Below are 25,765 nucleotides of genomic sequence, written 5' to 3' on the forward strand. Positions count from 1 at the left end.
ATTAAGCAAATCTGTAAAGATAATGGAAAGCAGTTTCCTAAATGTTAGGAGAAAGGGAATGAAATGTAGAAACAGAGAAGACTAGAATGAACCCTGTGGTGTTGAATTCAAATTAGAGTTATCACTATGAACTCAGAGTTTTTAACACATATATAGATTTATAAGAAATATAGATATAAATGTGCATTGTTATATGTGACTATTATATATGCATATGAACACATATATACATATAAATATATGCATGCAGGCACATATATTCTCCAGCTATGTCCACTAAGAAAGAGGGTATGAGAACAGTGAAATTTTCAATGGCCATGAGCACACCTACTGTCCAGACTTTGTTCTCTAAACATCTACTAAGTAGAATCTTGGAGTTAAATTTCTTGGAGCAATAGCTGGTTCCAGGATAGGATCAGGGAAAAAGATGACCCCAGAAAATTCTTTCTTCTTGTGCCACAAAATAAGGAATTGCTCAAATAATGATAATAACATGTCAAAAAGGCAAAGAACCACCTTAAATAGCTACCACTGGTCAAGTCTTAAACAATTTTAACATCACAATAAATAACATGTTAAAGCACTATAACTCATTGAGTAAAATTAAAAAACATGACTCAAAATTAACAGATTTTAAAATAAACTGAAAGTATTGTGGGATATTTAAATGGGGTACTTTAATGTCATCAATAAATCTCCCCACCAAAATATCTATTAATTATAAAGGAAGCTTTGCCATCCTCTTGGATTCTTGAGGCTTGCTGTGCCAGCTGCATGCCTCCTTGTAGCCATGCCTCACAAAATTGAGGAAACAAAGGACTTCCTGCTGACAGCTAGTGAAAGGATGCTAAGTCTGTCAAGAAAAAAAAAATAAGGATAATATGTGTTTAAAGTCTGATGAAGCAGATATCTCTATACCTTGGTAATCACAAAGAGAAGGCAGAGAAAGCAAAGCGGTCCCTGCCTCCAGGTTTGGCAATGAAGGAGCTGAAAGGACCCAGACACACTGATCTGAACTATATTAGAATGTTTTTAAAAAAAATTTTAAATCATAAAGGGAACAAGAGTACCATATTTTGCCATGTATTATGCACTTTTTTTGCCCAAATTTTTGAGGGAAAAATAAGAGTGCACATTATCCATCGGTAGTACCTGAAATACCTTGTGTCTGTTCCTGTGTTTTGTAATTATCTGTTACATAAAATTTCTTGTACCATAGTATGTTCAAATATAAATGCTAAAATTCCTTTAATATACCAAAAAAACAAGTATCTAATTATAAACAGAAAATTGAATTAAAAAATTAAAATTAAAGATTTTTTTTCCTGAAAGTTTGGGCCAAAAACATGGGTGCGCATTATACACAGGAATGCACTATATGTGGCAAAATATGGTAAATTTACAGCTAAGAAGCCTAGCTGACTTAATCACCTTAATTAAGTAATCAAAATGAATACCATCAATAATGGAACACACAGAAATTATGTACCACCTGATAAAATGAAATAAAAAGAATGTAACATCACTTTTATAGTTTTCTTGCCAAAGATGCAAAAACTAAATCTAATTAATAGTAACATCAAACAAGCTCAAATTGAGGACATTCTACAAAATAACTGACATATAATCCATAAAATTATCATGGTCATGGGAATCAAGGAAAGATTGAGGAACTACTCAGAACTGAAGGAGACCAAAGTTACAAGACAAATAAATGCAACATGTGATTCTGAACTGGATCCACAAACTATGAAAGACATTATTGGATAGAGAACTCTAAAGATTCCATCAAAAAACTACTGGGATTGATAAATAAATCAGTGAAATAGCAGAATACAAAATATATATCCTGAAATAGGTTGCATTTTTATATAGCGATAATGAGCTATCAAAAAGAGAGACTAAGAAAACAATTTACTTGCATCGAAAAAAGAAAAATAGAAGAGAGAAGATGGCAGAGGAGTGAATGGGAGTTACGCTGACCTCCTCCCAAGACCAAACTGGAATTGCAACTAAATAGTGGAGTAATCACCTGGAAAGCAGTGGAGCAATAGTGGGAGAGGAGCCTTGGTGCCGCGGACAGTGGATTCGACTCTCACACATCCCAACGGGTGAGAAGTGCGGTGGAGGCTCGAGAGGGTGGGCTGGGTGCCCACGGGCACTGGCACCAGAGGGACATGGAAACGGCCAGTTAGCTTCCCCCTAGAAGAACGGGGTCTGAATCATAAACAGGGACCCCTAAACTACAGCAGCTAAAACCAAGAAAATACAGACAAAACGCAACCCCAAAAAGCTTAGGGGTGCTCTCTGCCAGAGACAGGTGGCTGGGGATGCAAAGAGACATTTAAAGGGCCAACGCAAAAGTTGCAGTGGCAGCCACCCTCCTTGATCGCTGGGTAGAGGCGGCAGCAGGGTGGGCTGGTGCCTGGGAAAAGACTGGTGAGGAAAACTTTGTGAAGAGAACTGACACCGCGGTTGGTGGAGCCCCGGTGATGGCGCGCCTCCCACTCTGCAGCTACCATCTTGCTCAGGCATAAGGGAATCAATTAACCTACCTTTTGTGCGCTCCGCACACAGCTTGTACGCGTGTGAGCTACGAGGCTGAGTGCAGACTGGCTGGGAGAGCTTTGAGGAGAGACTGGAGATGGAGGCGTTGGGGAAAGAATGGGAGGAGGAACCAGGGAGTCCCGACTCCCTCCCCGTTCCACAGTCTCCATTGTGGGCTGGAAAGGCGCGTCCCCAAAGAGGCAGAAGAGGGGCGCGCAGGAACCGGACTGCCTGCGATTGAAACGCAGGCCACACAGGTTGTGGATCCTTGGCTGAAGGGGTCACAGAACTGCCCAGAGACCCCAGAGGAGAGACTAGAAACAGAGGCATTGGGGAAAGAACGGGAGGAGGAACCGGGGAGCCCCGACTACTTCTCCTTGACGTAGTCTCCATTGCGCGGGAAGAGGCCACACCCTAAAAGAGCCACAAGCTGAAAAGCACACATAGACTCCCCCAAAAAACCCAGAGCAGGCGCGCACACTTGCGCCGAGTGACCGGCGAGGGTTGGTGAGCGTGTGTGTGACCCGCACGGACTGGCGAATGCTTGCACCGGCCGGCAAGGCCTCCCACAGATTGGCACCAATACAGCCTGCGAGAGAGTTCACAGAGCGGCAAGGGCAGGCGTAAATTGACCTGCCCGCCCGTGATTGCGGAGCAACCCACAAAATTAGTAGAGCTGCCCAGAGTCCCTGGAGGAGAGACCAGAGACAGGATTAACCGGAGAGTACTGGAGCTGACTTCCTCCCATTTCCGTAGTCCCCATTTGACGAGGGCAAGCAACGCACCCAAAGAGCCAAAAGCGAGGAAAATACACAATAGAAGATCCTAAACTGACCAGTGCCAAGGCGCTCGCTGGCCAGGGGGGCCAGATGAGTACGCGAGGTCGCGAATGAGCCCCCTGGCCTGGGGCAAGCACATGCGAGCCAGGCAGGTGGGGGACCCTGCCTCGCTGGGAACGCACTCAAGGAGCCCGCGTGAGAGCGCACAGAGATCCCAAAAAATAGCCCAGCCCTGACCGAAGGGATCACAGAGCTGCTCTAAGAAGGAGTCACACACAGACATTAGACTCCTGGAAGGCTCAAACAACCAACCCAAGGTCATATAGGGTCAACAACTGACATCATAAGAGGCAGGCCCAGAAAGAAAAGGACAAAAATACTTAACAGACTCTCACAAAAATGGGAATAAAAAGAAGTTCCCCGCAAATGAGTGGGAGAGGGGACTCCCCACAGAGAGAGCTAAATGAAATAGAGGCAAGGGAACTCTCAGATACTGAATTCAAAACAATGGTTCTAAGGAGGCTCAATGAGCTCAGCCAGCTCAAAGATAACTATGAGAAACTGCAGAGAAACTATCAGGATCTTACAGCAAACTATATCAGCCTGGAAAAGGACATAAAAACTATCAAGAAGACACAAGAGGATATGAAGAATACCATTTCTGAATTGAAGAACACAGTAGCAGGAATCCAAAGCAGGCTGGATGAAGCCAAGGATCGAATCAGTGAGATGGAGGATAAGTAGAAAGAAGATCCCAGAAAGAACAAGAAATGGAAAAAAGACTCAAAAAGAATGAAGAGGCATTTAGGGAAATGCAGGACAACCTGAAACGCAATAATATCCATATAATTGGGATACCAGAAGGAGAAGAAGAGGAGCAAGGGATAGAGAACCTCCTCGAAAAGTAATGATGGAAAATTTCCCTAATTTGAGGAGAGAAAGGCTCTCATGGATCTAGGAGGCACAGAGGACCCCACTCAAGAGGGACTCAAGGAGGTCCACTCCAAGACACATCATCATTAAAATGGCAAATGTCAAAGACAAAGAGAGACTCCTCAAGGCAGCAAGGGAGAAGGAGAAAGTAACATACAAGGGGGCCCCGATACGCCTAGGAGCTGACTTCTCAACAGAAACACTACAAGCCAGAAGGGAATGGCAACAAATATTCCAAGCCATGAAAAGCAAGGGCCTACAGCCAAGGCTGCTCTACCCAGCTAGGCTCTCCATTAAAATAGAAGGGGAAATATGGAGTTTCCCAGACAAGAGAAGACTAAAAAAATACATCTCTACCAAACCAGCACTCCAAGATATGCTAAGGGGACTGGTTTAAGCAGATGAAGGAAAAGAATGAGAGAGAGAGGAACACAGATACAAAGAGAAAAGATGAGTAAGTTTCTATCAGTAATATCTCTCAATGTGAATGGACTAAATGCCCCAATCAAAAGACACAGGGTAGCTGAATGGATAAGAAAACATGACCCACACATATGCTGCCTACAAGAGACCCACCTCAGAGCAAGAGACCTACACAGATTGAAAGTAAAGGGATGGAAAAAAATATTCCAAGCAAATGGGCATGAGAAAAAGGCCGGGGTTGCCATACTTGTATCAGACAAAGTAGATTTCAAAACAAAGGCCATAAAGAGAGACCCAGAGGGGCACTTTATAATACTTAAAGGAAGAATCTATCAAGAAGACATCAACATTGTAAACTTATATGCTCCCAATAGAGGAGCCCCCAAGTTTATAAGGAAATTGTGGGATGACTTCAAAAAAGATATAGACAACAACACACTGATAGTAGGGGACTTCAACACCCCACTGTCAAAAATGGACAGATCTTCCAAACAAAACATTAATAAACATATTTTGGCACTGAATGACACACTGAATCAAAGAGACTTAACTGACATATATAGAACCTTACATCCCAAAAAAGAAAGATACACATTCTTTTCAAATGCTCATGGCAGTTTTTCAAAGATAGACCACATGATAGGACACAAAGCAAACCTCAGCAAATTCAGGAAAATTGAAATAATACCAAACTTTTTCTCTGACCACAAGGGCTTGAAACTGGAAATCAACCTCAAAGAGAAACTTCAAAAACTTGCAAACTCATGGAGACTGAACAGTAGACTATTAAACAATGAATGGGTCAATAATGAGATAAGAGAAGAAATCAAAAAAATTCTGGAAACAAATGAAAATGAACAGACAACAGTCCAAAACCTATGGGACACAACCAAGGCGGTCCTGAGAGGGAAGTTCATAGCAATACAGGCTTACCTAAAAAAGATAGAAACATTTCAAATAAAAGACCTAACACTACACCTTCAAGAACTGGAGAAACAACAACAAATAAATCCCAGAGCAAGTAGAAGGAAGGAAATAGTCAAGATTAGAGCAGAACTGAATGACTTAGAGATGAAAAGAACAATTCAAAGGATCAACCAATCCAGGAGCTGGTTCTTTGAAAAGATAAATAAAATTGACAAGCCTTTAAGCAGACTCATCAAGAAAAAAAGGGAGAGGACCCAAATTAATAATATCAGGAATGAAAGAGGAGAAATAACAACGGATACCACAGAAATACAAAGGATCATCAGAAACTATTATGAACAATTATATGCCAAGAAATTTGAAAATCTTGATGAAATGGACAAATTTTTAGAAAAGTATAATCTTCCAACACTGAAGGAGGAAGAAACAGAAAGCTTGAACAGACCAATAACAGCTGGGGAAATGGAAGCAATAATCAAGAAACTCCCAGCACACAAAAGCCCAGGGCCAGACGGTTTCCCAGGAGAATTTTACAAAACATTTAAGGAAGAGCTAACCCCTGTCCTTCTCAGACTATTCCAAAAAATCCAAGAGGAGGGAAGACTCCCAGACTCTTTCTATGAGGCCAGCATCACCCTGATCCCAAAACCAGATAAAGACCCTACAAAGAAAGAAAACTACAGGCCAATTTCGCTGATGAACATAGATGCTAAAATCCTCAACAAAATATTGGCAAACCGCATCCAGCAATACATTCAAAAGATTATCCACCACGATCAAGTGGGATTCATCCCAGGCATGCAGGGATGGTTCAATATACGCAAATCAGTAAACGTAATACATCACATAAATAAAAGAAAAGACAAAAACCACATGATCATCTCGATAGATGCAGAAAAAGCATTCGATAAGGTACAGCACCCATTTATGATCAAAACACTCACCAAAATGGGAATAAATGGGGCATTCCTCAACGTAATAAAGGCCATATATGAAAAACCTACAGCCAATATCATACTCAATGGACAAAAACTGAAAGCTTTCCCACTAAGATTGGAAACACAACAAGGATGTTCGCTCTCACCGCTTCTTTTCAACATCGTATTGGAAGTCCTAGCCACAGCGGTCAGACAAGAGAAAGAGATAAAAGGCATCCAAATAGGAAAGGAGGAAGTAAAGCTATCATTGTTTGCAGATGACATGATAGTGTACATAGAGAACCCTGTAGACTCTATCAAAAAACTCCTCAACTAATAAGTGAATTTGGCAAAACAGCAGGATACAAAGTTAACATTCAGAAATCAAAGGCATTTTTGTACACCAGCAATGCAATAGAAGAAGAAATCAGAAAAAAAATACCATTCGATATAGCAAGAAGAAAAATAAAGTACCTAGGCATCAACTTAACCAAAGAGGTAAAAGACCTGTATGCAGAAAACTATACAACATTGAAGAAAGAAATTAAGGAAGACACAAATAAATGGAAGCATATACCGTGCTCATGGATTGGAAGAATTAATATCCTCAAAATGTCCATACTACCCAAAGCAATTTATAGACTCAACGCAATCCCTATTAAGATACCAATAACGTATTTCACAGAAATAGAACAGACATTTCAAAAATTTATATGGAACCATAAACGACCCCAAATAGCCTCAGCAATTTTGAGAAAGAAACACAAAGTAGGAGGGATCACAATACCAGACATCAAACTCTACTACAAAGCCACTATACTCAAAACAATCTGGTACTGGCACAAGAACAGACCCATAGACCAGTGGAACAGAATAGAAAGCCCAGAAATAAGCCCAGGTCTCTATGGGCATCTAATATTTGACAAAGGGGGCAGAAGCATAAAATGGAGCAATAATAGCCTCTTCAACAAATGGTGATGGGAGACCTGGACGGCTACATGCAAAAAATTGAAATTGGATCATCAGCTGACACCATATACAAAAATAAACTCAAGATGGAGAAAAGACTTAAATATAAGTCGCAACACCATCAAAGTCCTAGAGGAGAACATTGGCAGGAAACTCTCAGATATCCCATGCAGCAATTTTTTCACCGATATGTCTCCTAAAGCAAGGGACATAAAGGAAAGAATAAACAAGTGGGACCTCATCAAAATAAGAAGCTTCTGCACAGCTAAAGAAAACATCAGCAAAATGAAAAGGGAACCAACCATATGGGAAAATATTCGCTAATGATACATCAGATAGAGGTTTGATCTCCAAGATATATAAAGAACTCACTCGACTCCACTCCAAGAAGACAAACGATCCAATAAAAAAATGGGCAAAGGACCTGGGCAGATGCTTTTCCAAGGAGGAGCTACAGAGGGCCCAGAGGCATTTGAAAGGATGCTCAGCATCACTAGCCATCAGAGAAATGCAGATCAAAACCACCATGAGGTACCACCTCACACCGGTCAGAATGGCCATCATAAACAGATCAACAAATAACAGGTGCTGGCGAGGCTGTGGAGAAAAGGGAACCCTAATCCACTGTTGGTGGGAAAGCAGACTGCTGCAGCCACTGTGGAAAGCAGTGTGGAATTTCCTCAAAAAGCTGAAAATGGAACTGCCTTTTGATCCAGTGATTCCCCTGCTGGGACTATACCCTAAGAATCCCAAAACGCCAATACAAAAGAACCTATGCACCCCAATGTTCATAGCAGCACAATTTACAATAGCCAAGTGTTGGAAGCAACCTAAATGCCCATCAGTAGATGATTGGATCAAAAAACTATGGTACATTTACACAATGGAATACTACGCAGCAGAAAGAAAAAAAGAACTACTAAACTTCGCGACAACATAGATGGAACTAGAGAGCATTATGCTAAGCGAAATAAGCCGGGGGGCGAAAGACAAATACCATATGATCTCACCAGAAGCGGAACCTAACCAACAATACAAGGATGCAAGGAAAATAAGACCAGCAACACTGAAAGGAAAAGAAATCAACAGAGACAAGAGGGAAGGAGGAGGGGCGGGGAAAAGGAAGGGAAGGGAAAAGTCGGGGAACATATGACAAGGACTCATGGACAAAGCCAGGGGGGAAGAGTTGAGGGAGGGAAGGAGGGACGGGGCAGGGGAAAGTGGTGAGGGGGAGGCAGAGACAAATCTATTTGAAAAAATAAATTAAAATAAAATTTTAAAAAAAAGAAAAAGAAAAAACCTAAAAATAAATTTAACCAAGGTGATGAAAGATTTGTACTCAGAGAATATAAGATCCTGAAGAAAGAAATTGTAGAAGATACAAATAAATGGATGCATATACCGTGCTCATGGATAGGAAGAATTAACATTATTAAAATGTTCATACTACTCAAAGCAATCTATAGATTCAAAGCAATTTCTATCAAAATACCAATGGTGTATTTCACAGAACTATAACAAATAATCCAAAATGTATATGGAACCACAAAAGGTCCCAGATAGCCACAGCAATCTTGAGAAAGAAGAGCAAAGTTGGAGGAATCACTCTACTTGATATGAAACTATACTACAAGGCTGTAGTAATCAAAACAGCATGGTACTCACATAAAAGCAGATGTATACATAACTGGAACAGAATAGAGAGCCCAGAAATAAACCCATGCCTATATGGTCAATTAATATTTGGTGAAGGAGGCAAAAACATGCAATGGAGTAAAGACAGTCTGTTCAATAAACGGTGTTGGGAAAATTGGAGTGCATGTTTAAAATAAAATAAAATATTTTATTTTATTTTAAGCAAAAAAGTAAAGTTATACCACCATATATAAGAATAAAGTCAAAATGGATTAAAAACATAAATGTTAGATCTAGACAATAAAAATCCTAGAAGAAACACCAGCAATAAAATCTTGGACATTTCTCTTATAATGATTTTTCTAATATATCTCCTTGGCAAATGAAACAAAATTAAAAATAAACAAATGGGACTATAACAAAGTAAAAAGTTTTTGCACAGCAAAAGAAAGTATCAACAAAATGAAAAAAAAAGCTCACTGAATGGGAAAACACATTCACCAATGATACATATGATAAGGGGTTAATATCCAAAATTTATAAAGAACTTATACAACTAAACACCAAAAAACCCCCAAACCAATTTTAAAATGGGCAAAGGGCCTAAATATACACTTCTCCAAAGAGGACATACAGATGGCCAATAGACATATGAAAAGGTGTTCAGTATCAGTAATCATCAGAGAAATGCAACTTAAAACTGCAATGAGATATCACTTCATACCTGTCAGAATAATTATCATCAGTGAATTAAAAAACAAGTGCTGGTGATGATGTAGAGAAAAGGAAACCCTAGTCTACTGCTGGCTAGAATACAATTTGGTGCAGCCACTGTGGAAAACAGTAAAGTGGGTCCCAAAAAAATTAAAAATGGATATGCCTTTTGACCTAGCAATTTCACTTCCGTATATACAGCCAAAGAAACCCAAAATACTAATTTGAAAGAATATGTACACCCTTATGTTCATTGCAGCATTATTTACAAAAGCCAAGATAGTGGAAGCAACCCAAGTGCCCATCAATAGATGAGTGGATTAAAAAAATAGCAGTACATATATACAATGGAATATTACTCAGCCATTAAAAAGAACAAATTCTTACCATTGTGACAGCATGGGTGGACCTAGAAGGTATTATGCTAAGTGAAATAAGTCAGAGAAGGCCAAAAATCACATGATTTTTCACTTACATGTGGGATCTGAAGAACAATTAAAAAAACAAAACAAAAAAACAGACTCATAGAGAACAGACTGATGGTTGCCAGAGGGGAAATGGGTTGAGGAACTGAGTGAAAAAAGTGAAGGGATTGAGAAGTATAGATTGATAGTTTGGTAGTCACAAAATATTCATGGGGACTGCATAGGAAATACAGTCAATAATATTGTAATAACTATGCATGGTGCCAAGTGGGTCCTGGGAATATCAGAGGGAACACTTTGCAAAGTATATGATTGTGCTATACACCTGAAACTAATACAAAATAATATAGAAAAAATAAGACATTATTGGGACAATTTGAAAAATTTGAATGGAATCTGAGAATTAGATAATACTGTACAATTCTAATTCCTGCTTTTGATGGTCATATTGAGGTTCTGCAAGAGAATGTTTTTGTTTAGAAGAAATGCATACTAAAGAATTCCAGAGTGATGAGGCATTATGTGAGCAATTTATTGTTAAACACTTCAGGAAAAAAGTTTTCAACTTTTCTATAAATTTAGGTTTATTTCAAAATTTTTAATGGAAAAAGAAAGTCAGCCACAACAAAGTATGTAGTGTTTGATTTCATTTATATAAAGTTCAAAAGCAGACAAAAAATATATTGCTTAGGGATGAATAATTAGATGGAAATTTTTAAATAAAAACAAAGGAAATGAATACATAAAAGTTAGGTCGGTGGTTACCACCAACAGCTTGTGTGGGGACAATGACCGGGAAGGGAAACACGAGGGTTTCCTTGGGTGCCGGAGTTCTTGTATTGTTTGACCCGGGCGATAGCTCAACGGATAATCATCTTATGACCAATCATTAAATCATCCATCTGTTTTATACACTTTCCTATACATTTGTTGTATTTCACAAAGTAAAAGTTTTGAAAAGGAAATTTCAGAAACAAAAAAAGAGCATTATCACTTAAACCATTGGGGAGGGATGCATTTCCAATTTTAGATTCTTTTTTCAGATTTTTAGAAATATAATACAGTGCATGTATATGTATTATTTTATTCCCTAAGTAGATCTGAAGCCACCCCCTGGAATCAAACAAATCAAAATTTTCTGCAGCAAAGCATCTAAATAATTACATCAGGTAGTATAAATAAAAACTGCAAGTAGCCACAGGCATGTTCAGGTCACATGATGCTGTTAAATAAGTTTACTGCCAAGATAAAATTATGTTTTATTTTGTTTTGGTTTTCAAAGCTTTCTGATTTTTGGAATTGCAGATAAGAACTTGTGAGCCTGTATTAACTTCAAAAATATACAAAAAAGGAAAACTAATCATCATATTTTATATAGTTTGGTTGTGAAAATCATTTACATAGTAACAACGATATAACATTGAATATTACTTAACTTAAAACAATGGTATAATCATACTGGGAAGATTATATAAGAAGTACACTGTAATAACTTTCATTTCCTGAAGTTTGGAACTTTGTATGTATGTAAAAAGAGCTAAGTCCCTATCTTCCCTATATAGATACTGCCTAAAATTGTAAAATCAAAAGGTAGCCATACATGGATATTGTTTAGCAAAATGGAGTTAAATACCTAGGTTTTATGAAAAGGGGAGAGTGTTAGGAGAGAGGAATAGGCCTGTTACTGTTCATAAACAAACCTCAAGGATTTATTTAACTTTAAATTGTATGAAAGAAATCATATACATAATAAGATATAGAAATTATTTTTTTAGCTTTTATATTTTGAGTTTATTCTTCATTTAACTTTTAAAACACTACAATAGTTGAATATTAAAACAGAAACAATAGCAAGTAGTGAGGATATTATGATTACAGTCCTTCACTCATTCACTACTGTATATAAAAAGCCAACAGTGAGTGTCATTCACTGGCCCCATTAAAAGGCCGGACACTGAGCACCACCCGTAAGATGACGTTCACCATCCCCATGTGCTTCTCTAGTGGAATGGCGCTGTCTTTCTCGATTTGGATCAAAGTCCACCAGCTCCACCTGGTCCATTTCATCAGCCTCTTCTACTTCCTACATTTCAGGTAGGAGTTTTTTCCAGCAAAGAAAGTTTATCAGGAGAAAGAAAGCCATTCTCAGGAAAGACTGGCTTTTAAATTCAATGATTAGGCAACCCTTTTCATGTGGTCTATGACAAACTGGCATGCCTTCATTTAGCACACACTTGATATCTCCATGCTTGACAATCTGACCTGGACAAGAGGTGGTGACTGTAGTTTAGCACTCTTTGTCAAGAGTAACTATTGGCTTCTGGAAGCAACACAATGCTTCAACCAGCTGTATGTCCATACACGTGAAAATGTCTTCTCCTCACCAAGTGAAAACGGTATGGTCCACCTGATCGAAAACAATGATAATACCTCCAGCTTCTAGTCCTGGCTCTTGGTCTCCTTCACCATGGAATGTTATCTTCTGTCCATCTTTCATGTCTTTGTCAATATGAACTTCCAGAATCTTCTTCTCTTGAACTATTTTCCTTCCATTGCAGCTTTTGCCTCTGTCTTTGGACTGATCTGTTCCCCACGGCCCTGGCACTCCATGCACACAGACTGAATTGGCCGAACCATTCCAGGTTCTATCTGCTGAATTCTTATTTGCATTCCAGTACCTTGGCAATTGGAACAACACTCTACTGCTCCTTTCTTACCACCTCAGTTTTCACATTTGTCACAAATCATATTCTTTTGCAGAGCTAGTTTTCTTGTTGCATCATTAAATAAATCTTCTAAGGTTACTGGGAGCTGGTACACAAAATTTTTACCTCTCCCTTCCCTCTGCATCCTTCCTCCTCCTCCTCCAAAAAACATACCAAAGACATCCATGGGGGAACTAAAACCACCACCTGCTCCACCTTCTTTAATTGCTTTTTCTACTCTTTTACCATGTAATTCCCCTTTCTTTGCATCAGAGAGCACTTTGTAAGCTTGAGAAACCTGTTTAAAGTTCTCTTCTGCATTTGGATTCGTATCAGGGTGGTACCTCAAGGCCAGCTTCCTGTAAGCCTTTTTCAATTCTTCCTGGGTGGCATGGGGTTTGACCCCCAAAACATCATAGTAAGTGGTTTCTTTCACGATTTTTGACAGCCAGTCAGCCAGCCAAGGCAGGTGTGGAGGAACAGGAAAGAACATGTTACTGCGCCCAGCTCCAAAGGCTGCTTCTGGAAAGTTCTGGAAAGTTCCCTAGAAGCTATTTTCAAAGCACTTATAACGTGGACATTGTAACTGGGGTGTCAGCTATGTATCCATAAATAAAATGACACATAATTCCAGGTGTATGACAAAGGTTCATGGAGGGTTAGCCAACAGGAGTTCAGAAGAGGAAGGCAGTGCCCCTAAAGGCGTAGGCACAGAAGTGTTCCTGGAGGGAGTGGGCTTGAGTTGAGTCTTAAAGATGGCTAACACAATACTTTTGCTCATGCTGCACCAAGCCATTGCTTATAAAAGGCCTTCTGCTCTCATCTGGGGTTTGGATATCTGAAATGAAGACTTGGGTAAATGTGATTGCCAATGGGTCTTTCCTTGGCAAAGGAATGCCATTAAATAGAAACCAAAGGGAAGTCAAAGAATCACACCAAGAGTATGTCCTTCTAACTTAATAATTCCAGAAATAGGTCGTTTTTACTTCATTCTACTAGAGTAGAATGTTCTCAACTGGAGGTTAGTTATTTTGCTGCCCAAAGTATATTTGGCAGTGCCTGAAGATATTTGTAACTGGAGAAAGTGCTACTGGAATCAAATGGGTAGAGACTAGGGATGCTGCTACACATCCTGTAATGTGCAGGACAAGCCTGCACAACAGAGAATTATCCCATGCACAATGTCAGTAGTGCTAAGGTTGAGAAACCCTAAGCTAGATCATCCAATCCTGTTCCCCGTGCATGGTGACCAAAAGGAAGAGGGCGAACTGGAAGCCATACATACCTTATGTCTTGAAAGGTTACAGGAACATCTCCCAAGTACACTTGTCTCCACAGGCTGGTGACTGGTGCTCTAAACTTTAACATTCAAAGCATTCCTTGGGGTTAAAACATTGTATCTCCAGAAGTTCTCAGTTAAAAGGAAGCAGTGACCAATTAAAGCAGTGACCAATTAAAGCAGTGACATGAAATAAGTTTCATCTTGATGCCAAATCTGATCAGCTGGAAGTTGTTGCCAAGAATACTGTGTTAAAAAGGATTCTGAAGGCTCACCTGGATTCGGTATAGAAAAAAAGCCATGATTGACTCATGATATGTAAACAGAAATAGGAGACTAAGTAGGGACATGTCCGACATATTTGCCTTTTTTAAAAAACTGAAGTATAACTGACATAATATTTTAATTTCAGGTGTACACAATAATGATTTGATATTTATGTATATTATGAATTGACCACCATACTAAGCCTAGTTAACGTCCGTCACCATACATAGTTACATTTTTTTCTTGTGAGGACAACTTTTAATATCTACTCTGTTAGCCCTGGTTGGTATGGCTCAGTGAATTGAGTGCCAGCCTGTGAACCAAAGGGTTGTGGGTTTGATTCCCAGTCAGGGCACATGCCTGGGTTGCAGGCCAGGTCCCCAGTAGGGGACACTCCAGAGGCAACCACACATTGATGTTTCTCTCTCTCCCTTTCTCCCTCCCTTCCGTTCTATAAAAATAAATACAATCTTTTAAAAAAATTTTAAAAAGATCTACTCTTTTAGCAACTTTCAAATGTGCAATATAGTATTATTGACTATAGTCTACTAACGATATTTGCCTTTAACATTTGTTGGGTTCAATTATCAGGTATACTTTTCAGCTTAGTAGGAAGCTTTTTAAGAACATAAATGTAAGTTTTGATAGTAGGATCGAAGGTAATTGTGGTAGACAGACTAATGACCCCACGGAGATGTCTGTGCCCTAATCCCCAGAACCTGTAAATATGTTCTGTTACACAGCAAAGGGAAATTAAGGTTGCCGGTCAGCTGACTTCAAAATAGGGAAATCGTCCTGAATTATTCAGGTGAACTCAATGTAAGCACAAGGGTAATAAGTGAAAGTAGAAGTAAGAAAGAGTCAGAGTAAAATATGATGACAAAAGCAAAGTCAGAGATACGCAATTTAAGACTCCAAACACTATTGCTAGCTTTGAAAATGGAAAGGAACCACAAGCCCTAATGGAAGCCTCTAGCCTGGTAGGTCTCCACAGTGGTGACTCAGGGCCTCTAGAGGGCAACAGGGAAGCTTGGAGTACTAGAAGGGAGGAGTAAGAGACCCATAAAGGGAAAACAAAGGGGTCCTGAGAGAAGAGTCTACGACAAACTTGACTTATTTCATTGTGTTCCTAAACACAAACCCCAGACTTGGGTCTCCAGAGAAAGAAAGGAGAGGGCAGGTTTTCCTTCTGGAATTTGGCAGAAAGGTAGTTGGAGACTTGCTGAGTAGCCCAAGGGAATCAGTCACTTCATTGTTCCCAGCAGATACTCTCATTTTCCTGCCAGGAGCCTGGCCAGCATCTTACCTGAATTAACAGGAGGGACAGCCTCCCTAACTAGAGCATGGGCTGCAAATCTGGGACATTTTTGAGGTTTGACTCCAAGCTCTTCCTGCAATACTTGAATAATCGCCATCCCCACTCCAACCCAGGCAAGTTTGATTTGTGTAAAAACTCTTAGCCAGAGTCCTTTATTACTCTCAGTTATATGATTGATTACCTTAAACTGTACTAGGAATAGGCTAAGGCATCAAAAACAGAAAAATCTGCTTACACAGTCTTTGGATCTGAAAACCAAATGGAAACATTAATATCTTAAAGCTGAAAGCAGTTACTGGATAAACTCTTAAGGAACCTTAAACAACCTATTGAACCAAAACAACATCCTGTCCCACAAACGCTTTCAATTCATGTTGTGAAATAAAACAGACATCGTGTTTTTACCCTTAAGAACATAAAACATAGTATTGAGCTTCCAGTGCTATGAAATAGACATACAACTTCAGACAATAAAATGAGTATGTCTCCTTCTGTTGAAAAATAATGATAGCTTCATGTTTATTTTTTTCAGGTCGAACCTATTACCAGATAATTATTTCAAAATGAATCTCTTTCCCAATCTCCTGGAAAAGAATGCTTGGTATGTTTTGACTGTTCAGTGTGCCATCATGCATTTTATGAGCTCTTTGCTTAATCTGATGTTAATGTATTCTTTTCATGCAAAAGAGAAAGACCAGGCCACCAGGCCAAGTGGCACCTTAACTGTTCAACAGATCTTCACTTGGTCTAACATGCCAAAGAAAGGAAGACAAGTCTGTCCTCTTCTTTTAAAAATAATATTCTTCCATAAAGTCTTCCTTGACTGATCAGCTTCAATAGCACCAGGCTGTTCTCCATCATAACCCTCAATGCACGCATTCAATATCTGAATGAGCAATAATCTATTCAATGTCTGTTAGAGGGTAAGGACCATGTTGTTTTTATTCTATGCCCCATTCCTAGTGCCTAATACTGTGCCTGGTATATAGTAAATCTATTTAAATATATTTTGAGTTAATAAATGAATAAACAAACAACTGCTTCCTTCCCTAAGGAATGAGCAGTTTAACTCAAGATACCTAAGTGCTTTAAATAGCTCTTCCTAGATAAGTATGAACAACATGGAAATTTCCTAAATATACTATTTGTTGAGGAAACATTTCTTTATTTATTCTACCACACTATGAAAACACTCTTACCTGGCAACTTCTTCAGCATGTTTACATTTATTGAACATGTATCTAATATTTTTTTAACATTTGTCGAGCTTATTTCTTATTGAATAATCATACTACTTACGTTTTTACCTTGTATGCTCTTAGACTCCCTCTCTGCCCTCTCTGGTTTTTGAGTGCTGCAGGTAAAGCACCTTAGCTATTCTAGCTTCAGGTTAACATTAAACGCTGGCATACCCACATCCCGGCCCCTGGATTGATTTTAACACAGAACATGGAAACGGGCTCCTTGTGAAGAAACTCTCAGACATTAGACATGAGACAGCAAAGAAATAGCCAAAATTACCCTTGAAATTATATCTCAAAAAGTAAGTAAATTTCTAAGGAGATGGTTTATTGGTTTACAATCCTGAGATCTGAGATCAAGAAACAGGGCTGCCAGGGAAAATTATCAGCATGTATGAAGTCATCAGAGGAGGAAACGAGGTAGATTTAGGTAGGATTCTATGGCTGCTCGAAGCTGCTGCTCATCATGCACCACATTTCAGCTCTTCCCCTCATCCCTTCCTCTAGTGTTCAAAAATGTGAATTTGGGTAACTCTTGCCACTTATTGCCAAGAAAAAGAAGCCTTGTCATTTAGTTACTGGAAGAGAGTCTATTGCATGGATTATATTTTTAAAAAAATTATTGTCCAAGAGGGACTAAGAGTATTACTGTATAAGAGTTCAGAGTTTGACCCACTGTGACTGCGTGCTTGCCTCCAGGCCTCCAGCAAAACTAACTGGGACCAGTGGTAAAAGATCTGAAAATTGGAGGTTAAGAGACAGGCTAAGGATATATGTTGTTTTTAATCTTAGAAAGAGAAAAACAACTTCCCTTGTTCTGGGAGAACAAGGGTGCAGGTACAGTTGAGAAAGAAGATTGGGTGAGCTAACAGTCTTTGGAGAGAACGTTAGAGAGGTAAGGAATGGAACAAGAGATGAAGAAATAATTCTAAAGACTTCTGCTAGATATTCTTTTGACATTCTTTGAAAGTCTCTGGTAAGTATTTGGATTACCTCGTGATTAGTTTCAGTTGTCAAACTTGTGTTTATTTGAATGTGAGGTATCATACAGCCAGGGCCTCATGGGGTCCCATGTTTAAATGGGCTTTCTCCCTTACTCTATTCCTTTCTCTCTCTATATAGGGAAATCAATATAATGGAACTCAACTAACCAGAATTTTCTTAGCTAATTTTTATGATCCCAGAGAACTCTTAGGAAAAACAAATAAATGAAAGAGAATTATTTCATACAAGAAGTTCTGTTAGAACACACATACACACAACTGTTACAGGATATTATTCATTCCAACACTTAATAATTTCTACATCTACAACTTTAATCTACAAACATGAACACCCAGTTCAGAATGATAACCCTGAGGTATTTTCAGTGGTAACACACAGTGCAATTTACAGATGATGTGTACAGAACTGTACTCTTGAAACCTATATGATTTTATTAACTAATGTCAGAAATAAATTCAATTTTAAATTTTTTTAATTTTTAAAAAATCTGATCTCTTGTACATACTAAATGAAAAGAAATAACCAAAAGAAATCACTTCTAGCCTTGGCTGGGTGGCTCAGTTGGTCGGAGCATCATCCCATACACCAAAAGAAAATGGGTTCTATTCCCCATCACGGCATATACTTAGGTTGCAGATTCAATCCCTGGTCTGGGCACATACAGGAGGCAACCAAGCAATGTTTCAATCTCACATTGATGTTTCTCTCTCCCCCTCCACCACTTCCTCTCTTTCTAAAGTCAATAGAAACATCCTTGGGTGAGGACTAAAATAAATAAAAAATAAAAACAAAAGAAATCCCTTCTAGCTCTGGGCATTGTGGTTAAGAGCAATTTGGCCACCTTAAAGACAGACAGCATGCAATTCAAAGAGGGACCAGCAATGAGTCGCTTGTGGCCCCCATGAATATAAAAGGAAACCTCACCTTGCCATACCAGTCATTTTTGCTGTTTCTTTTCTTTAAAAGGCAGGACTTAACGAGCAGCACCTGAGAGAAGCTCATTGGCATCTCTCTGTACACTGAGGAAACTCTAAAACACTGAAGGGCAGAGCAACTAGACCTTTCTCTCACTGGAAACTTTTTCCCAAAATGACCTAGTCCTAGCCATTTTGTTTATACGTCCTAAACTAGGACAAGAGGCAGACTCTCATACCCACACAGCATTTATAGGCATTGCTATGGGAAGGCCTTTTACCCCCTATTTTTCTTATTTTTTTTTCTGGCCTCTTTTCATTTCTGTTGAGAAGAAAGCCCTAAATTTCAACTTTTGATGGTTTACATCCCAGGCCACACAACTGGCAGAGCCTGGAGTCCCAAGGCCTCCCAAAAACATAAAGATGCCTGGGAATCTGAAACAGGTACCACTGATTATTTTACCAGTAGAGGCTTTCTGTTTTCATTTGCTACTGTTACTTAAACAATTCTTTAGACATGGCTTTCAGGTCCCTCCCTTCATCTTTTTTTCCACTGGCAGGTTTCCCCCGATTCCCTCCTCCCCTTCTCGGGCTTTGGCTCCCGCCATCTCTGCTAGAATTGACATCAACACCACGGTTGTGTTTACGTCTCCCCCCAGTGCCAGGCCCACTGATGTGGTGAGTGGGCTCTGGGAAGCGGAGCCGAGGAGGCTGAGTCATCAGTCATCATCTTCTGCCTCCCTGGGGCTGACCAAAATGATAGAGGCTCTTCTCACTAAAGTGTCTGTCACTGGGAGACCACAGCAGAAAGGAGGTGGGGGACTTGTCCCCTTTGACTCTAACCACTTTAAGAAAAGACACATTTTTGGCAGAGTGGTAGGGAGATGGTAGTATAGAAATCTCAGTGCAAATTCCATTTCTTTTTGTCCTTCAGGCCACAGCTTAAATGTAAACTTTTCAAAATGGAAAAACCACTTTGAAAAACTAAGTGGAAAGCTACTAATGCTGAACATATATATACTCTGTGACCCAGCATTTCCATTTCTGAATATGTTTGTGTATGCACACATATACATATATAATGTGTTTATATTATATATTCATATTCTGTACCATATATTTAATATATGCATATAAATAATATATAATCTAGGCAATACAAATCTATTCATCTGTTCATCAAAATACATGTACAGGAATGGTCAGCTGAAACTACTTATAACAGCTGAAAGCAGAAACTACCTAAGTACCTACCAGTAGAATGGAATAAATAAATCGAGGTATACTCACTTGGTAGAATACCACACAGCAATGACAATGAGAGAACTATAACTACACCCAACAACACTGATGAATACCACAAACATAATATTGAGGGGGGAAAAAACAGAGAAAATGAGAAGTAAATATTGTGTGGTTCCATTTATATAAAGATAAAAACTAGGGAAAATTAATTTATGCTGTTAGAAGTCAGGATAGAGATTACCACTGTGGGGGTTATGACTGGAAGGGAGAATAAGGGAGGTCTTCTGGGGTACTGGTAACTGTAGATTTCTGAACAGTACATTTTTAAATGGTTAAAAGGGTGAGTTTTATGTTATGTATTCTTTATCACAATAAAAAAAGTCATCTTCTCATATATTTTCCTGATCACCTCACAGAAAGAACCACACTTTCAAGCATTCCTATCACAAAACCAAGTTTATTTCCACCATAGCACTTTTACTACTTGGTCCTTTCTTGTGCTTTACCTGTTCTCATTATCTTTATTGTCGATGTCTACTAGAATATAAACTCCATAAGGATAGGTATCTTGCCTCTGTTATGCAACTCAACTCATTTGCCTGCTCCCCGATTTCAATAAATGTTTGATGAATCAACAAATTTTCTGGGTGACCTGAAGCAACTTTTGAAACACTTCTATAAACCTTTTATTTTATTCATTAATTCCATGAGTATTAAGCATTTATACATATATTGTAGAGGATTCAAAAGTGAAATGAGGCAGCATGTTCTTACAGAAATGAAGCTAGCTCTTGCAAGTAGCAATGAATTCCCAGTCTTTAGGTCTTGGGTAGAGACTAGATCAGAATAGCACATAAATTTAAATTCAATGTGACAGATCAGATTGTTTAATGTTATCTGCTTTCAGAATTTGTTGAAAAAGATTCTAAAGCCCATTCTGGACTCAGCAGAAAAAAATAAATGTCATTAAAAAATTAGTAATGTCTAATGATACTATGTATAGAGAACCATGAAAAATCTATCAAAAAACTACTAGAACTGATAAATGAATTCAGTAAAGTAGCAGGATACAAAACAAATATTCAGAAATCAGTTACATTTTTATATACCAATGATAAACTATCAGAAATGGAAACTAAGAAAACAATCCCATTTATAATTACATCAAAAAATAAAAATAAGATACCTAGGAATAAATTTAACCAAGGTAGTAAAATTATAAGACACTGAAGAAAGAAACTGAAGAAGATACAAATAAGTGGAAGCATATACCATATTCATTGATAAGAATAATTAACATAAATAAAATGTCCATACCATCTAAAACAATCTATAGCTTAAATATAATTCCTATCAAAATACCAATGAAATTTTTCATAGAACTAGAACAAATGATCCAAAAATTATTATGTAACTACAAAAGATCCCAAATAGCCACAACAATCTTAAGAAAGAAGAACCAAATCAGAAGTATCATGCTACCTGATATCACACGATACTGCAAGGCCATAGTAATTAAAACAGTACGTACTGATATTAAAAAAAAAAAGACATATAGTTCAATGGAACAGAACAGAGAACCCAGAAATCAACCCATGCCTATGTGGTCAATTAATATATGACAAAGGAGGCAAGAATATACAATGAGGGTAAAGAAAGTCTATTTAATAAATGGTGTTGGGAAAACTGGACAGATATATGCAAAAAAATGAAACTAGACCACTTTCTTATACCATGTACAAGAATAAACTCCAAATGGATTAAAGCCTTAAATGTAAGACTAAATACCATAAGAATCCTAAAAGAAACCATAGGCAGTAAAATCCCTGACATTTCTATTAGAAATGGTTTTTCTGATATATCTCATTGGGCAAGGGAAACAAAAGAAAAATAAACAAATGGGACTACATCAAATTTAAATTTTTTTTGCACAGAAAAGGAAACCATCAACAAAACAAAAAGAAAACCTACTGAATGGGAAAACATATTCACAAATGATACATCCAACAAGGGATTGATATCCAAAATTTATACAGAACTCATACAACTGAACACCAAAAAAACTAAACAATCCAATTAAAAATGGGCAGAAAACCTAAAGAGATGTTTCTCCAAAGAGGACATACAAATGGCCAATAGACATATGAAAAAATGCTCAATGTCACTAATCACCAGAGAAATGCAAATTAAAACCACAATGAGTTATCACCTCACACCTGTCAGAATGATGATCATCAATATATCAACTAACAAGTGCTGGCAAGGATGTGGAGAAAAGGGAACACTAGTGCACTGTTAGTGGGAATGCAGACTGGAGCAACCACTATTTCCACAACACCATGGCAGTCAGTACCATGACCTCAAGAAGTCTTTCACTTCAGCTTGCTCGATGCAGCTAAAGATTGAAATAATAACCCCAAGAAGAACTTAGGTTTGTTCCTGCAGATACTGGTCAAAGGACACAAAGACTCTGGGGTGAATTTTCAGCTTGAGGACGCCTGTGCCAGATTAAGATGCTCCCTTCATGCTTCCTTTCTGGTGGTAACGCTCAACCCTGAGCAATGCTCCCATTCTTCCCCCCAAAACGAGGGAAGCCATCCCTGCCTCTAATGCTTCCTGCAAGAACAACTACCATCATCACCAGCTATTCATTAACTTCCGGGACCTGTGTTGGCACAAATGGATCATTGCCCCCAAGGGATTCGTGGCAAATTACTGCCAGAAAGATTTTCCTTTCTCATTGACAATATCCCTCAACAGCTCCAATTAGGCTTTCATGCAAGCACTGATACATGCTGTTGACCCTGCAATTTCCCAGGCTGTTTGTATTCCCACCAAGCTGTCCACATTTCTATGCTTTATCAGGGCAATGATGACAATGCTGTGCTATAATATTATGAAGACGTGGCAGTTGATAAATGTGGGCAAGGGCAGGCAGTCAGAAATAGGAATTGAAGGAGTGTTCTTAGGGTAAAGCTTTTAATTAAAAAAATGGCTTTTTTATTTTTTAAAAAGCCATTACTTTTATTAGAAACAAATAATGCTTCTCAAGATATTGGCAACAGGTCATAGTACAGACATAAATTCCATACATGTACTTTTCCCTTGAATTATATTGCAGAAGGAGGTGGAACACCTCCTTGGCAATGTAAAGCAGTATTTAATGGACTGTGTAAGTTGGTCTCCTTGTACACAAACCATGCATTTCCTCCCCAAAATATCATATTCAGAAAGCCAAAGATCACAGATACATTTAGAGATCCCATACTAGTCCTGGGGCCAAAATAAACCATCATTCTTTGAAGATTACAGGGGGCACGTTCCTGGACAATATTGTAACTAGTAGCTATTTTAATATCTGTAAGACCTTTAGCCCAGGCTGGGAGTGCTCACAAGTCACAAGAAAGTGGCAACAAGAATAACAACAGTGTCAGCCATGGAATTTTTTGAATATCCCAATACAGGTTTGTGTAATGAACACAGAGTAGAAGAGCTGGAATGCAGTACAGGAAGACAAAGACTGCAAATATAACATAGAATTGTGTGGAAGAACTTTGAAATTAGAAAAGGAACTGCTTATGACCCAGCAATTCCACTTCTCAGTATGTAGACAAAAAACAAATAATAATTCAGAACAACAGGTACATCTCTATGTTCATTGCAGCATTATTTACAACAGCCAAGATATGGAAGCAACCCAAGTGCCCATCAATAAAAAAGTGATGGTACATACGAGGTCTATCCAAAAGGTATCCAGCCATGTAATATGAAAAATAGAGACATTTATTGAAGAAGATACCAGATAAAAAAACATTGTACATAGGACAATGACACCTGAGTCCCCTTCGGAGTAGCTACCTTAGGACCTCACATGGTTCTCTCAATCACTGTCAGCTGCCCTGTTGTATTTTCCTGAATCTCATTGACTGTCTGAAATCTTTTCCTTTTCAAATGTGATTTTAGTTTTGGGAAAAGGTAGAGGTCACAGGGGTTGAGTAACCTTGGAGATTTGATGTTTCACCAAGAAACTGCACAAGACTTCCAGTCAAGATGGAGGCATAGGTGAATATGCCTCATCTCCTTGCACAACTTCAGCAAATATTACAACTAGACTATAAAACAGATATCACCCAGATTCATCAGAAAATCAAAGCCAGAAAATAGAATTCTGACAACCAAAGATTTAAAGAAACCACATTCATCCAGACAAGTAGAAGAGGCAGAGATATGGAGAAGTGTGTAGAGGTGGACAGGTACAGGAAGGCACAGAGATACAGACTGTTGCATGGAGAGGCAGCAGAACAGGTGGTCCTACATTCATGTGTGGTGATAAAAACCAGAACTGGGGGGGAATACCTTGGGAGTGAGTGATCCTAGCCCCAGACCAGACCACTCAGCCCAGGGTTTCAGCACCCAGGAAGATAAATCCCCATAACTTCTGGCTGTAAAAACCAGTGGGTGTTGGGATGGTAGAAGAAACTGCAGGATTCACAGGAGACTCCTCTTAGTGGGTCCACAAAAGTCTCAGGACTTACAGAGACCTGCCTCTTTAGGATTCAACACCAGGGCAACAGCCAGAAGGGCACAAGTGGCATATGGGGTGAAAGTGAACTCATTGGGACAGGGCAAGTGTGTGGAGACAGTTTCCTCCTGGGAAAATCACCCAGGGGCCAGGCAGCAGCACTGTTCCCTCTCCAAACCATCCCCCATGCAGAACCTCAAAGTGGTGAAATGGGTTACCCTGCTCTGGTGATTACCGAAGGCTCTGCCCCACATAATTTACAGGTGCCTTTCTATAATAGGCCACACTTCTACGTCAGGGAGTCAAAGTAGCTCTACCTAATATATGGACACACACACAGGGAGGCTACCAAAATGAGGAGACAAAGAAATCTGGCCCAAATGAAAGAACAGAACAAAACTCCAGAAAAAGAACTAAACAAAATAGAGATAAGCAACCTATCAGATGCAGAGTTCAAAACACTGGTTTTGGGGATGTTTAAAGAAATCATTGGGTACTGCAACAGCATAAAAAAGACCCAGACAGAAATGAAGGTTGCATTAAGTGAAATAAAGAAAAATCTACAGGGAACCAGCGGTGGAGGGGATGAGGCTAAGAATCAAATCAACATTGTGAAACATAAGGGAGAAAAAAAGCACTCACTCAGAACAGCAAGAAGAAAAAACTATTCAAAAAAGCAAGGATAGAATAAGGCTACTCTGGGACATTTCCAAACATACCAATATCTGACTTGTAGGGGTGCCAGTAGGAGAAGAGGAAGAGCAAGAAATTGAAAACTTATTTGAAAAAATAATGAAAGAAAAATTCCCTAATTTGGTGAATGAAATAGACACACAAGTCCAGGAAGCACAGAGTTGACCCCAAAGAGGACCACACCAAAACACATCATAATTAAAGTGGCAAAGGTTAAAGATAAAGAGAGAATCTTAAAAGCAGCAAGAGAAAGCAGAGAGTTGCCTACAAAGAGTTCCCATAAGACTGTGAGCTGATCTCTCAAAAG

The 25,765-nt window shown here is 38.9% G+C and overlaps 3 pseudogenes; 2 read left to right on the forward strand and 1 right to left on the reverse strand.

The window, feature by feature from the left end:
- The first annotated feature begins 790 nt into the window (after nt 1-790).
- Nucleotides 791-11,588, forward strand: LOC129069737 (60S ribosomal protein L38-like; annotated as a pseudogene).
- Nucleotides 11,589-12,208: 620 nt separating this feature from the next.
- LOC129069738 (dnaJ homolog subfamily A member 1-like) lies at nt 12,209-13,467 on the reverse strand (annotated as a pseudogene).
- A 9,080-nt stretch (nt 13,468-22,547) lies between these two features.
- Nucleotides 22,548-23,198, forward strand: LOC129069739 (growth/differentiation factor 3-like; annotated as a pseudogene).
- The last annotated feature ends 2,567 nt before the right edge of the window (nt 23,199-25,765 follow it).

Source organism: Pteronotus mesoamericanus, unplaced genomic scaffold, assembly GCF_021234165.1.
Source record: "Pteronotus mesoamericanus isolate MK-2021 breed Mesoamerican mustached bat unplaced genomic scaffold, CSHL_Meso_final contig_24, whole genome shotgun sequence".
Lineage (NCBI taxonomy): Eukaryota > Metazoa > Chordata > Mammalia > Chiroptera > Mormoopidae > Pteronotus > Pteronotus mesoamericanus.